The 15,359-nt window shown below is 46.7% G+C and overlaps 1 pseudogene; it reads left to right on the top strand.

The window, feature by feature from the left end:
* Nucleotides 1–265: 265 nt before the first annotated feature.
* On the top strand, nt 266–976 carry LOC141083106 (RNA-binding protein FXR1 pseudogene; annotated as a pseudogene).
* Nucleotides 977–15,359: the final 14,383 nt, after the last annotated feature.

Below are 15,359 nucleotides of genomic sequence, written 5' to 3'. Positions count from 1 at the left end.
GTGTGGAGTTCTCTGAAGTTCCAGAAAGTAGAGAGGTACCTAAGGGTGACCGGGCAGAGCCTCAAGAGAGGTTGAAGGTGTCGGGTATGGAAGCCACCAACTCCGCGCAGCTGGATAAGGGGCGTCACCTGGAGTCCGAGCACTCGGCAGTCAAGGCTCAGCTTGGAGAGAAGGAAACGCAAGAGCAGAAATCTGAAGAAATCGTGGCTATGGGGGTGGCATACAGTGGAAGATGGCTCTGAGAGCTGAATAAGATGGTTATCTAATGACAGCAGGAGAGAAAGAGACGACTCTGTTTAAATGTTTTCTAGACGTTCTTGAAGACCTGAGAGAGGCATGTGCCAGGAAGTCTGTGCATGAAGAATTCAAGAAGGCTGTGGGGGCATGTAAGGTGTGCTGGACCCCAGAAACTAAGCAGTTAGTGGTACTGTCAACAAATTATGTCACAGTAAGGAGAGTAGCTATCCTGAGTGACATTCACATGAGATATGTGCGTATGAAGTGGATGATCTGATTGAGGAATGAAGATTCTACTAGGTGGCTGGAGAAGATGAGGAAAGCTCAGAGTCTCCTGGATGACGTAATACAGGTGCCTATTCCTATGGTGTAAAAAGTCATTGGAAGAAATGGTAGAGCCATGCAAGAGATGGTGGATAAATCGGGAGTAGTAAGATTAAGAATTCCAGGTGAACATAAAGACTAGATACCCAGGGAAAAGGGTATGGTTCCATTCTTCCTTCTGAGTACGGTGGAGAGTCTTGGAGATATACGGATTCTGCTGTAGTATCATGTGGCATATCTAAAGGAGATAGAGCAGTTAAGGCATGAAAGACTGCACCTTGCAGGACTGCTTTGCCAAGTCGGTGGAAGATAGCGGCCAAATTCAACCCAAGGAAAAGGGAAGAGAAGAGGTCCTCCAAATAATGGAATTGCTGACAGCCAAAGACATCTAACAAGAAGAGGCTTTATACTGTAGTTCAGCAAGACAAGGATTCTGAGAATCTGAAAGTAGCATATCTACTCTCAGTACAGAGCTGAAAGACTTAGACAGTAGCCCCGGTAATGTACTAGATAGGTCAGAATCAGAACAGACAGTAAGCTCGACTGTAAGTGAGTCTCACGGCTGCACCAACCGTTGGAGGCGGTCATGGAAAGAGAGGTCTGGTAAAGAAGCACACTTGAGAGATGTTGTGACTAAAAATGGTCTGGTGACACAGACAGACTATGACTCAAGGGCTGAAGCCCAAGGCCAGACAGTAGTTAGAGGTATAAGGGAATTGTACCTGCATACTGACCGCTGGGGGCAGGGAAGGCCTAACAAAGTTAACAAAGTCCGACAGTGCCTTGTTCACAGACAGGAGTATAGTGACAGTAATGGACTATGTTTCAGGGACTGATGATCAAAACCAACTGAGAAAACCCTCTCGACTGGTAGGGCAAGGTGACGTGGGTGCCCCTGGTTTATTTCAAGTGTTCAACTCTGCAAGTTTGAACAGAGAGAGGGGGTATGTGAGAGAGTGACCAGTGTTGTTGTGATTGGCCGGTGTTGTGAGTTCATTTTCCCCTTCACCATTGAGGTCTGATGAACTCCCTCTTCTGATGAAGGAAGGTAGTGAGGCTGATTACCAAGCACCTGGGCAGGATGATGATGACTGGGTGACGGGAATTACTGACTGGATATAAGGCAGCCGACGCCCTTCTGCCTTGCTGGTGATCTCTCTGAGGGATTCTAGGAGACCAGTCTGATTCCTGCTCCTCAAAAGCTAAGTTTTCTGTTCTACTTTTTGCATTTGTGTTTTGGTTTTGTTTTGCATTGTTTTCCTTGATTTCTGCCATTCACTGCTGGGGTGAGCTGAATTCCTTTTTGCTCTGTCTTCAGAAAATACCTGAGTACTGATATAGTCTTTTTGAAGCCTAGCATCTTCAGGGCTTTTTTCCCTATCAGCTGTTGGCTCTTGTTTTGATAGGGTTTTGGCGGATTACAGACAGCAGCTTTTCTATCCTGTCCTATCTAGTTAGCTTGGGCCCCATTATTTGCTCAGCCTATCTTTCTATCTGAGTGAGTGTTTTTTCATCTTGCTTCACCGTCATTATACGTTGGGGGCTGCCTATTGCTTTGGGGTCTGCTCTGGGGCAGTTTAGATTTCCCTTTCTGTCTTTAGGCTATGTAGTTCTCCGGCTGTGATCGAGGGGTCTAGGGCACCGTAGGAACCCCCCACGGCTACTGCTAGTTGTTGTTGATAGGTTCAGGGGTCTGCAATCCGATAGCTGCCAACTTCTCTGGTTTTCTGGACTTAGCTAGTATTTCTGTTTTTGCCTCCTACAGTGACTCATTCATAACAGGCCGGTATGTGTCACAGTCCTTCCAGGAGCTCCGCTCCACACGCTGACTCCTTGTCAGTCCTGGCTTCCAGGGAAGCTGCCTTACTAGGATCACTGTCCCGTATGATAACTTGTTCAGCAAGGTCCCACCTGACACAGTTTCAGACCCTTAGCAGGTCGGTAGCTTCCCCAACACAGTTATCCATCATAGGCTCTGCAGGTACACGGTCTCACTATGTGCTATTCAGGAAGTCTGTCCTCTTGCAGGACCTTCCAACACAGACCATGTCATCACACCACAGTCTCATTACATCCTATGAGACACACCCCTTGATGGGAGGCAGGTGGATGGCCAGTCTTGCCCAGCTCTCCGGCCAATCCTTTAAGCCCAACCCCTTATGAGCTAAAAAAAGTTTGTGGAACTACAGGTCCCAGAGCAACATTTCAGGCTTACAGCAAAAAGCTTGCAATGTGTTACGATCTTTTCAGTTAGCCATTAGAATGTATCAACCACTGACGGCTCTCAATTCTAAATATTCTTCTGGATGAGAATTGTAATCCAGACAGTGTTTTCAAAGATTTTTTGCAGTGTGCAGGCATTGGGAGAGGTCTGGCGCCTGCGCACTGCAGAATTCTGCTCTGCCCTTAACAGGGCAGAGCAGTGCCCCTGCGCCAGAGCCATTACAGGACGGGAGAAGAGGACGACCTTGCCTGAAGAAGGGAGGCGCCGGACGGGACGGCGACACCCATCGGACCAGACCGCCCACCTCCGTGAGCATAATATAACGTGTTTTTCTTCTCTTTCAGGTTACATCGGAGGCTTATCTACAGCATTACAGAATGCTGTAGATAAGCCCCCGATGTATATGCCGGCAGCCAATAGGGCAAAAAAGTGTGACAGATTCCCTTTAAAGGGAACAAAATTGTTTAAAAATAAGTTCTGTAGGTTGCTGTTGTACCTGTGTGTTTATCTCCTATTCCTTTTTCACATTTCATTTATTCCTCCCTGTCCTGTCCCTATCCTCCTCCCTATTGTTGGTTAGTGTTCTCCCTGTTTTGCCTTTGTGTCTGGTTTACCTTTCATTTCTGTCCCATGACTCAGGGTGGGGGAGAGGACAGATTAGGGTTTTTACAGGAGTATAGTAAGTTCAGAGACTCAGCCCTCTCTACCTTTAAGAGTACCCCCGGGACAGGGATAGTTAGGGTCCCAGCTCCAGGGACAAATAGAGGACCCTCTTCCTTACTGAAGATCATCACAGCGTTACACAGGGGTACAATTCTGTGTTATATAACCCTCCAAAAATGCTTTTCAAAATTTTGCTGGGTTAAATTTCTCACCCGAACATTATTACGTGCTGAGGGGTACATTTCAGCGGCCTATAATACTCACAAATAGCATTGAAACAATTTTCTGGATTGAATTTGATTGTTTTCCATACACTTTTGCGCTATTTCTGTTACTTTGCGGTGGTCTTTAACTCCCAAAATCTGCTCTGACTCCTGCAGGTGACCAATTTCTTTCCTTTACTGAAATAAACTTGGTTTCAAGAAACTTAGCAATTACAAAATGTGTCGTGTCGTAAGGGACAGGGAAGTGGAAGTGGAAGTGTTGAAGATGTTGCACACAGATTTTGAGGACGTGGTTCATGTATGACTACACCTGTTGCTGGAGCACAAGAAACATACCCATTCACGACACATATGTTCCTGTCCCACTTTGCAAGGAGGCGTGGTGCACCACTTCTGAAGCCAGAACAGTGCAAAACAGGTGGTCGGCTGGATAGCAGATAATGCTTGCAGCCTGCAGTCTGAATCACTTAATTCTCATCCTGATCCTATTTCCTCCCACCTGGTGATCCCACACTAGGACACTCCAAGCAGCTCTTTACAACATAATTTCTTGATTGTGGCTTCTCAACGTCTATGCTCCAAGAGGGACAAGAGGAAATGCATTTAGTGATGCACAAAACTTAAAGCATTCACAACCACGAGAAGATGACGGTTGGGAATGGCACATTTTGGAAAAGGAGGAAGATGATTATGAGACAAAGTTGCTGCTAAGTTTTGTTGTTATTAAGTCGCAAAAGTCAGTAGGACCAGGGTGCTGGGTTGGAAGACACGGTGGTGGATGATGAAGTCAACGACACAACCTGGGAATCCTTGTCTCAGCACAGCATTCAGCTTTTCCTACCACCGGCCTTGGAACGAAAGGAAAGTTCCTAGCCCCGCTCCCACAGTCCCAAAGTCTAAACGGACACATTTCCAGTTTTTTTGCGATGAAAATGTTGCCTTTCGGCTTGTTGACAGGGAGGATTTCCGCCAACTCATGGCGGCAGTCATTCCTCGGTACTTGTTCCCCAGTCACCACTTTTTTTCCCATTGTGGCTTCACTGCTTTGTACCAGTACATTTCCAGGAACATGACTCGTGCCATTATCAACGCACCTAATGGGATGGTCTACTTAATGACCGACATATGGGTAAGCACTTGTGGCCAGGGACGCTATATTTCTCTGACGGCACACTGGGTGAACATTGTGTAGGCTGAGGCCGAGTCATGGCAAATGCAAGAAGCTTAGGTGAAACAGTGTTGTCAGGGTTGCAGCCGTAGATACACTGAAGTCTACCATGTGTAGGGAAGGTGACCTGATGGACGGACGGACGTGTCAGAATAGAGAAAGATAGGTTTGCACAGTTTAGACTGCTGTCAGTTACTAATGTGGGGAAACAGCTCGGAAAGTGTAGTGGACGTGCAGTACCTTGGGTTGACCATTAGATGGCAGGGAGGAGTGTGAGCAAAGGACTTGACATCAGCTTAGGGCTTTAGAAACCGTTGGTCATGGGGGGCGGAGTTACAGTGACAGGGGACCGGGAGTGCTATAAATACTGAGGGAGGGTTCCAGAAAGTTCCAGTCCCCAGGGGGAGCTCCAGTGACAGCAGGACTATGACAGTTTGTGCGCTGTGAGGAAAACCGTACCAGGGGGACTGAGGAGAGAGAACGTCAGGGGGGTGGTCCTGACAGGAAGAACCGCAGAAGAGACGAGACGCCGGGTGTGGGACACTGTGTTGGACATGACGACTGATCAGTGAAAGTGCTGTTGGTTTATGGGCCTAAGGCGGCCACAGTGACGGACCTGTCAGGAGCGTCGGCGAGTGCAGAGGGGATGGTGTGTGCATACACGACCCCAGTATAGAGTATGGTGTGTAAGAGGCGGCCCTGGAAATGGAGGGCCGTGAGGTAAAGAAAGGGCGGTGTGCTCTGAGGCCGTCAGACGGACGGCGAGAGAAATAAACTTGGACCTGTTGCACCCAGAATCAGCCTCCATCTTGTCTCTGTTTTATCTCTGCGCGGTAAGAAGAGGGACCACCACCCCAGCTCAGCCCACCGACTCTACACATGCACTAATGCAGTAAGTTACGGTCTATTCTATCTGATCATATGATTACTTTTTGTCTCTGACTACATGCTGTAGGATCTTGGGGCTCTTCCTATACACTTAATATAAACTGAAGGACCCCAACCCAATTTCTATCTACTTACCAGCACCTAGCACCTTTTTTCTTTTTGAGCAATAGGATGCATGCCAGAATCTTGAGACTTCTCTTGGCACTAGTTTTCACTTGGCTAAAAAAGGAAAAAACTTAATATAAATATAAAATTATAATAAACTGCATTATTATATATACATAACTTTTTGAACTATTAATATTATTAATTGGAATAACTCATTGTCTCTCCCAGGCTGCTATATATGCTTGCTTTTTAAATTTCCTTTACATTGTTATGATAAATACATTTTGTACTATTTGATTAAATATTTCCAACTTTTTGTTCCTTCGTGTAAAGAGATTTAATATCTCTGGAGGTGTGTTTTCAATTGTTATTTTGGAAGTGTCATTCACCCATACATGACAGAGTGGATAAATGGCTGGTACCGGCTAGTAGCACTCCCTATTGAAAGTATTACAGCTTGTAAATGTTTTTTTTAGCCAGCCAAGAGTCTTTCAATTCCTGTTTGAGGGATTTTCATCCATTCTTCCTTGGAAAATTCTTCAAGTTCTGTGAGATTCCTGGGTCGTCTGCCATGCACTGCTATTTTGAGGTCTAGCCACAGATTTTAGCTTGTCTCTTTAGAGGTAGTCAATTGTGGGTTTTGACTTGTGTTTATGATCATTATCCTTTTGCCGAAGCAAACCTCTTTTCAACCATCTTTTTTACAGATGGTGTTATGTTTGCATCAAGAATTTGATGAAATTGCATTGAATCCATTCTTCCCTCTACCCGTGAAATGCTCCCTGTGCCATTGGCTGCAACGCAACCCCAAAGCAAGATTGATCCACGCTGATGCTTAATGGTTGGTGAAATTATGTGCACTTTTTTCTTCACACATACATTTGATCATTGTAGCCAAAAAGTTCTATTTTAACCTTACTGGTCCACAGGACTTTTTTCTCAAATGCATTAGGCTTATTTATGTAACGAATGGAAGCGGAGGCAGAGATGGTGAAGTTCACATTCGTTTTTATTTTTTAAGTGGAACCTCGGGAAGGGGCGTGACTAGTGAGCCCCGGGCACCCGTAGTAAAGCCCCTCAGGGAAGGCCAGAATGGAATACTCGGAGGACATAGGTGCTATCTCCATTTAGACCCCGAACACGTGGCAGCTGTCCCAGCGGGACCAAAAGGGAAAACAAAGGTTGCAGCAGAGTCCGTAATGCGCTGGGTCCTGGATCCGGTTAGTTGGTAAGGAGTCGGTTAAAGTGACCTTCACACAGTCCTTGGACTCGGATGGCTGTAGGCGGAACGGGATGGCTTAGGCCCAGATGGTTGCTGATATAACCAGGTAACACAGGATACTGATATGCTGTGGAAACAGAGAGCATTAGACAATGCACAGAGACTGCAGATGCAGCGCAGACAGGTTAGCATGAGAACCGGATGTAGCAATGATAGATACTCGTTTCTCCGGCACTCTCCCTATGGAGGAGAGGCCAGAAATAGCAGCCAGTGCGCTGACATTGGTTGATTGCATTTTTTGAATAATGCACGCCGCCCCTTTAAGAAGGCAAGAGAGTGGGTGGACGTGCCCTAATAGCCTTAGCTACAGGTCTCCTCACAGGGTGCCAGGAGGAGGAGGCAGGAGGGAGGACAGAACGCTGAGCAGCAGCATGAGAGGCTCGAGGTGAGTGCCCAGAACGGAGATCAGCGGCAGGCCTGGACACAGCACCAGGACAGGGGCCAGGTGTAACAGCGGCAGACCTGGGCGCAGTGCCAGGACGGGGACCAGGTGTAACAGTATCCTCCTCTTTACACCCCCTCTTCTTCAAGCCTGCATAGAACCGTTTAAGGAGAAGAGGAGCCTGGATGCTCTCCCTAGGCTCCCAAGATCTCTCCTCAGGGCCAAAACCATTCCAGTCCACCAGGTAGTAGGTCTTACCCCTTACTTTTTTTACGGCCAGGATATGTTTTACCTCAAAAACATCATCCTCCGAGACAGGGTCAGGAGTGGTACCCGGATCCTTAAAGAAGGGACTCAAAACTACTGGTTTGAGGAGAGAAACATGAAAGGAGTTAGGCACACGTAGGGAAGTAGGCAACTTCAGCTTGTACGAGACTGAATTGATCTGTCTCAAGATCTCAAATGGTCCGATGAACCGGGGACTAGAGTTGAGCGACTTTTGCTTTTTTAGGGTCGCGTTTCGTTTCGTGAAACCCGACTTTTCCAAAAGTCGGGTCGAGCAAGATCGTCCGATTATAGGGAAAAGTCGGGGTCGTCCCGAAACACGAAACCCAATGTAAGTCAATGGGGAATAAAAGTCGGCAGTGAGAGGAGGACAGGAAACACACCTACAGTGCCCATTTGAATGCCAAAAGCATCAATTCTTCTCACTTAAGCTTGTCCACCTTAATTAACTTCATAATACAAGTTACGCACTGAAAAATGGGGGTTATTTGGCTAAATTTGTGGGGGGGGAGGGCTGGCTGCAGGTTTTCACGTGCCCTGGGCGAAAGAGCACCCCTTTAACACATACCACAACTCATCATGCTCCGATACGGCAGAGAAATAGCGGTATAGTACAATGAAAAATACCTCACTTTTTATATCTCATGACGAGGCCCATCTATTTCTCCATACAAAATCATTGGTCCCATACAATGTTTGAAACAGTATATGATGAGCTCCACATAATGCTACAGTATATGTTGGTCCCCATGGATGAAGCTCCACTGTCTTATGGGCCCAAATAATGCTCCAAACATAATGGGCCCCATTTCTAATGCTCTAGTGTATAATGGGCCCTGTAAATGCTGCTCCAGTGTCTGATGTCCACCTTTGGAATGTTCCAGTGTATGGTGGGCCCCATCTATCTTTCTCCAGAGTATAGTGCTCCCCAAAAATTGCTGTCCCAACATAGAAAACAATCAAATAAGTCTCCTCGCTAGGGAATCCCTGTACTTGTCTGGACAGGTGCTGTAGCTTGCTTAACAGCTCGCCAGCCGTTCTCACGCCCAGTATGGATTGCACGTGATTGCACAAAGGTTAGAAAGGGTACCGTATCCCTGGATAACATGTATGGATAGCGTACACATTCAAAATATATGTCTATACAGCATGAGGCAGGCTCAGACGGTGTTAGGCCCAGTATGGATTGCACGTCATTGCACAAAGGTTAGAAAGGGTACCGTATCCCTGGATAACATGTATGGATAGCATACACATTCAAAATATATGTCTATACAGCATGAGGCAGGCTCAGACGGTGTTAGGCCCAGTATGGATTGCACGTCATTGCACAAAGGTTAGAAAGGGTACCGTATCCCCGGATAACATGTATGGATAGCGTACACATTCAAAATATATGTCTATACAGCATGAGGCAGGCTCAGATGGTGTTAGGCCCAGTATGGATTGCACGTCATTGCACAAAGGTTAGAAGGGGTACCGTATCCCCGGATAACATGTATGGATAGCGTACACATTCAAAATATATGTCTATACAGCATGAGGCAGGCTCAGACGGTGTTAGGCCCAGTATGGATTGCACGTCATTGCACAAAGGTTAGAAAGGGTACTGTATCCCTGGATAACATGTATGGATAGCGTACACATTCAAAATATATGTCTATACAGCATGAGGCAGGCTCAGACGGTGTTAGGCCCAGTATGGATTGCACGTCATTGCACAAAGGTTAGAAGGGGTACCGTATCCCCGGATAACATGTATGGATAGCGTACACATTCAAAATATATGTCTATACAGCATGAGGCAGGCTCAGACGGTGTTAGGCCCAGTATGGATTGCACGTCATTGCACAAAGGTTAGAAAGGGTACCGTATCCCCGGATAACATGTATGGATAGCGTACACATTCAAAATATATGTCTATACAGCATGAGGCAGGCTCAGACGGTGTTAGGCCCAGTATGGATTGCACGTCATTGCACCAAGGTTAGAAGGGGTACCGTATCCCCGGATAACATGTATGGATAGCGCGCACATTCAAAATATATGTCTATACAGCATGAGGCAGGCTCAGACGGTGTTAGGCCCAGTATGGATTGCACGTCATTGCACAAAGGTTAGAAAGGGTACCGTATCCCTGGATAACATGTATGGATAGCGTACACATTCAAAATATATGTCTATACAGCATGAGGCAGGCTCAGACGGTGTTAGGCCCAGTATGGATTGCACGTCATTGCACAAAGGTTAGAAAGGGTACCGTATCCACGGATAACATGTATGGATAGCGTACACATTCAAAATATATGTCTATACAGCATGAGGCAGGCTCAGACGGTGTTAGGCCCAGTATGGATTGCACGTCATTGCACAAAGGTTAGAAGGGGTACCGTATCCCCGGATAATATGTATGGATAGCGTACACATTCAAAATATATGTCTATACAGCATGAGGCAGGCTCAGACGGTGTTAGGCCCAGTATGGATTGCACGTCATTGCACAAAGGTTAGAAGGGGTACCGTATCCCCGGATAACATGTATGGATAGCGTACACATTCAAAATATATGTCTATACAGCATGAGGCAGGCTCAGACGGTGTTAGGCCCAGTATGGATTGCACGTCATTGCACAAAGGTTAGAAAGGGTACCGTATCCCCGGATAACATGTATGGATAGCGTACACATTCAAAATATATGTCTATACAGCATGAGGCAGGCTCAGACGGTGTTAGGCCCAGTATGGATTGCACATCATTGCACAAAGGTTAGAAAGGGTACCGTATCCCCGGATAACATGTATGGATAGCGTACACATTCAAAATATATGTCTATACAGCATGAGGCAGGCTCAGATGGTGTTAGGCCCAGTATGGATTGCACATCATTGCACAAAGGTTAGAAGGGGTACCGTATCCCCGGATAACATGTATGGATAGCGTACACATTCAAAATATATGTCTATACAGCATGAGGCAGGCTCAGACGCTGTTAGGCCCAGTATGGATTGCACGTCATTGCACAAACGTTAGAAAGGGTACCATATCCCTGGATAACATGTATGGATAGCGTACACATTCAAAATATATGTCTATACAGCATGAGGCAGGCTCAGACGGTGTTAGGCCCAGTATGGATTGCACGTCATTGCACAATGGTTAGAAGGGGTACCGTATCCCCGGATAACATGTATGGATAGCGTACACATTCAAAATATATGTCTATACAGCATGAGGCAGGCTCAGACAGTGTTAGGCCCAGTATGGATTGCACGTCATTGCACAAAGGTTAGAAAGGGTACCGTATCCCCGGATAACATGTATGGATAGCGTACACATTCAAAATATATGTCTATACAGCATGAGGCAGGCTCAGACGGTGTTAGGCCCAGTATGGATTGCACGTCATTGCAGAAAGGTTAGAAGGGGTACCGTATCCCCGGATAACATGTATGGATAGCGTACACATTCAAAATATATGTCTATACAGCATGAGGCAGGCTCAGACGGTGTTAGGCCCAGTATGGATTGCACGTCATTGCACAAAGGTTAAAAAGGGTACCGTATCCCCGGATAACATGTATGGATAGCGTACACATTCAAAATATATGTCTATACAGCATGAGGCAGGCTCAGACGGTGTTAGGCCCAGTATGGATTGCACGTCATTGCACAAAGGTTAGAAGGGGTACCGTATCCCCGGATAACATGTATGGATAGCGTACACATTCAAAATATATGTCTATACAGCATGAGGCAGGCTCAGATGGTGTTAGGCCCAGTATGGATTGCACGTCATTGCACAAAGGTTAGAAGGGGTACCGTATCCCCGGATAACATGTATGGATAGCATACACATTCAAAATATATGTCTATACAGCATGAGGCAGGCTCAGACGGTGTTAGGCCCAGTATGGATTGCACGTCATTGCACAAAGGTTAGAAGGGGTACCGTATCCCCGGATAACATGTATGGATAGCGTACACATTCAAAATATATGTCTATACAGCATGAGGCAGGCTCAGACGGTGTTAGGCCCAGTATGGATTGCACGTCATTGCACAAAGGTTAGAAAGGGTACCGTATCCCCGGATAACATGTATGGATAGCGTACACATTCAAAATATATGTCTATACAGCATGAGGCAGGCTCAGACGGTGTTAGGCCCAGTATGGATTGCACGTCATTGCAGAAAGGTTAGAAGGGGTACCGTATCCCCGGATAACATGTATGGATAGCGTACACATTCAAAATATATGTCTATACAGCATGAGGCAGGCTCAGACGGTGTTAGGCCCAGTATGGATTGCACGTCATTGCACAAAGGTTAGAAAGGGTACCGTATCCCCGGATAACATGTATGGATAGCGTACACATTCAAAATATATGTCTATACAGCATGAGGCAGGCTCAGACGGTGTTAGGCCCAGTATGGATTGCACGTCATTGCACAAAGGTTAGAAGGGGTACCGTATCCCCGGATAACATGTATGGATAGCGTACACATTCAAAATATATGTCTATACAGCATGAGGCAGGCTCAGACGGTGTTAAGCCCAGTATGGATTGCACGTCATTGCACAAAGGTTAGAAGGGGTACAGTATCCCCGGATAACATGTATGGATAGCGTACACATTCAAAATATATGTCTATACAGCATGAGGCAGGCTCAGACGGTGTTAGGCCCAGTATGTATTGCACGTCATTGCACAAAGGTTAGAAAGGGTACCGTATCCCTGGATAACATGTATGGATAGCGTACACATTCAAAATATATGTCTATACAGCATGAGGCAGGCTCAGATGGTGTTAGGCCCAGTATGGATTGCACGTCATTGCAGAAAGGTTAGAAGGGGTACCGTATCCCCGGATAACATGTATGGATAGCGTACACATTCAAAATATATGTCTATACAGCATGAGGCAGGCTCAGACGGTGTTAGGCCCAGTATGGATTGCACGTCATTGCACAAAGGTTAGAAGGGGTACCGTATCCCCGGATAACACGTATGGATAGCGTACACATTCAAAAAATATATGTCTATACAGCATGAGGCAGGCTCAGACGGTGTTAGGCCCAGTATGGATTGCACGTCATTGCACAAAGGTTAGAAAGGGTACCGTATCCCTGGATAACATGTATGGATAGCGTACACATTCAAAATATATGTCTATACAGCATGAGGCAGGCTCAGACGGTGTTAGGCCCAGTATGGATTGCACGTCATTGCACAAAGGTTAGAAGGGGTACCGTATCCCCGGATAACATGTATGGATAGCGTACACATTCAAAATATATGTCTATACAGCATGAGGCAGGCTCAGACGGTGTTAGGCCCAGTATGGATTGCACGTCATTGCACAAAGGTTAGAAAGGGTACCGTATCCCTGGATAACATGTATGGATAGCGTACACATTCAAAATATATGTCTATACAGCATGAGGCAGGCTCAGATGGTGTTAGGCCCAGTATGGATTGCACGTCATTGCACAAAGGTTAGAAGGGGTACCGTATCCCCGGATAACATGTATGGATAGCGTACACATTCAAAATATATGTCTATACAGCATGAGGCAGGCTCAGACGGTGTTAGGCCCAGTATGGATTGCACGTCATTGCAGAAAGGTTAGAAGGGGTACCGTATCCCCGGATAACATGTATGGATAGCGTACACATTCAAAATATATGTCTATACAGCATGAGGCAGGCTCAGACGGTGTTAGGCCCAGTATGGATTGCACGTCATTGCACAAAGGTTAGAAGGGGTACCGTATCCCCGGATAACATGTATGGATAGCGTACACATTCAAAATATATGTCTATACAGCATGAAGCAGGCTCAGACGGTGTTAGGCCCAGTATGGATTGCACGTCATTGCACAAAGGTTAGAAAGGGTACCGTATCCCCGGATAACATGTATGGATAGCGTACACATTCAAAATATATGTCTATACAGCATGAGGCAGGCTCAGACGGTGTTAGGCCCAGTATGGATTGCACGTCATTGCACAAAGGTTAGAAAGGGTACCGTATCCCTGGATAACATGTATGGATAGCGTACACATTCAAAATATATGTCTATACAGCATGAGGCAGGCTCAGACGGTGTTAGGCCCAGTATGGATTGCACGTCATTGCACAAAGGTTAGAAAGGGTACCGTATCCCTGGATAACATGTATGGATAGCGTACACATTCAAAATATATGTCTATACAGCATGAGGCAGGCTCAGACGGTGTTAGGCCCAGTATGGATTGCACATCATTGCACAAAGGTTAGAAGGGCTACCGTATCCCCGGATAACATGTATGGATAGCGTACACATTCAAAATATATGTCTATACATCAGGAGGCAGGCTCAGACGGTGTCAGGCACAGTATGGATTTGACGGCCCAGATTGCACAGCGGAGGAGCAGGGAGAGGGAAAGATTGCAAATGCTGGGGCCCTGGCCAAACAAGGGGGGCACACTCGTGGGCGTCGGTACTGGCACTGGGCCCCTCATAGTACAGCGGTGTGTCTGACGGCGGGTGTGCACCACCACCGTCAGAGACACTTGATTGCACTATGAGGGACCCTGTGCCAGTGCCCGCGCCCAAGAGTCGGCCTACCCACCTGTCCAGGGCAACGGCACTCGCACGGTGTCGTGCGCTAGGTGGTGACCCCGGCCATGGGGGGGGAGGCAGCACAGTTAGGGAGTTTTAGAAAGTGGCATATGTTGATGTTGGACATTCAACTGATGCAAAAGGCGAAATAGGTGAAGTACCAGGAAGAGGTGGACCAAAGCAAGCCATTTTTCTGTCACCCTATGTGTCATCAGGGGAAGGTGGGACAAAATCCTTGGAAACCCATGCGTGGTTCATTTTAATGAAGGTTAGATCATCCACATTTTGGGTAGACAGACGGGTCCTTTTTTCTGTCAGGATTGATCCAGCTGCACTGAAGACTCTTTCCAATAGCACACTTGCAGCTGGGCAAGCGAGCTCCTGTAAGGCATATTGGGCCAATTCAGGCCAGGTGTCCAGTTTAGCGGCCCAATAGTCAAAGGGGAATGACCTGTGTGGGAGAACATCGATATGGGAGGAAAAGTAGTTTGTAACCATAGTTGACAACTGCTGTCTCCTGTCACTTTCCATCGATGCAGTATTACCAGTTGTGTGAGCGGTATTTGAAAAATCAGTCCACAACATTGTCATGAAACCCCTGTCTCCAATGCCACTTCTGCTGTGTGCACCACGAACACCTCTGCCAAGCTGCCCCCGGCCCGTACGGCTCGTGTGAGAACCATCACCGCTGCTGTGTGCTGGGAATGCCTCAAGCAACCGATTTACCAGAGTTGCTTGTTTATTAGCCAATATTAGGTCAAGGTTCTCCTGTGGCATGATGTTTTGTAATTTGCCTTTATAGCGTGGATCCAGGATGCTGGCCAACCAGTAGTCGTCATCGTTCATCATTTTGGCAATGCGGGGGTCCCTTTTTAGGATCCGCAAGGCATAATCTGACATGTGGGCCAATGTTCCCGGTGTCAATGATGCACTGCGAGTGCTGGGTGGAGGAGCACTTTCTGGCAA

This window comes from Dendrobates tinctorius, unplaced genomic scaffold (genome assembly GCF_039654945.1).
Source record: "Dendrobates tinctorius isolate UK_male_01 unplaced genomic scaffold, ASM3965494v1 ptg000019l, whole genome shotgun sequence".
NCBI classification, from domain to species: domain Eukaryota; kingdom Metazoa; phylum Chordata; class Amphibia; order Anura; family Dendrobatidae; genus Dendrobates; species Dendrobates tinctorius.
This window is presented reverse-complemented; position numbering and strand designations above follow the sequence as displayed.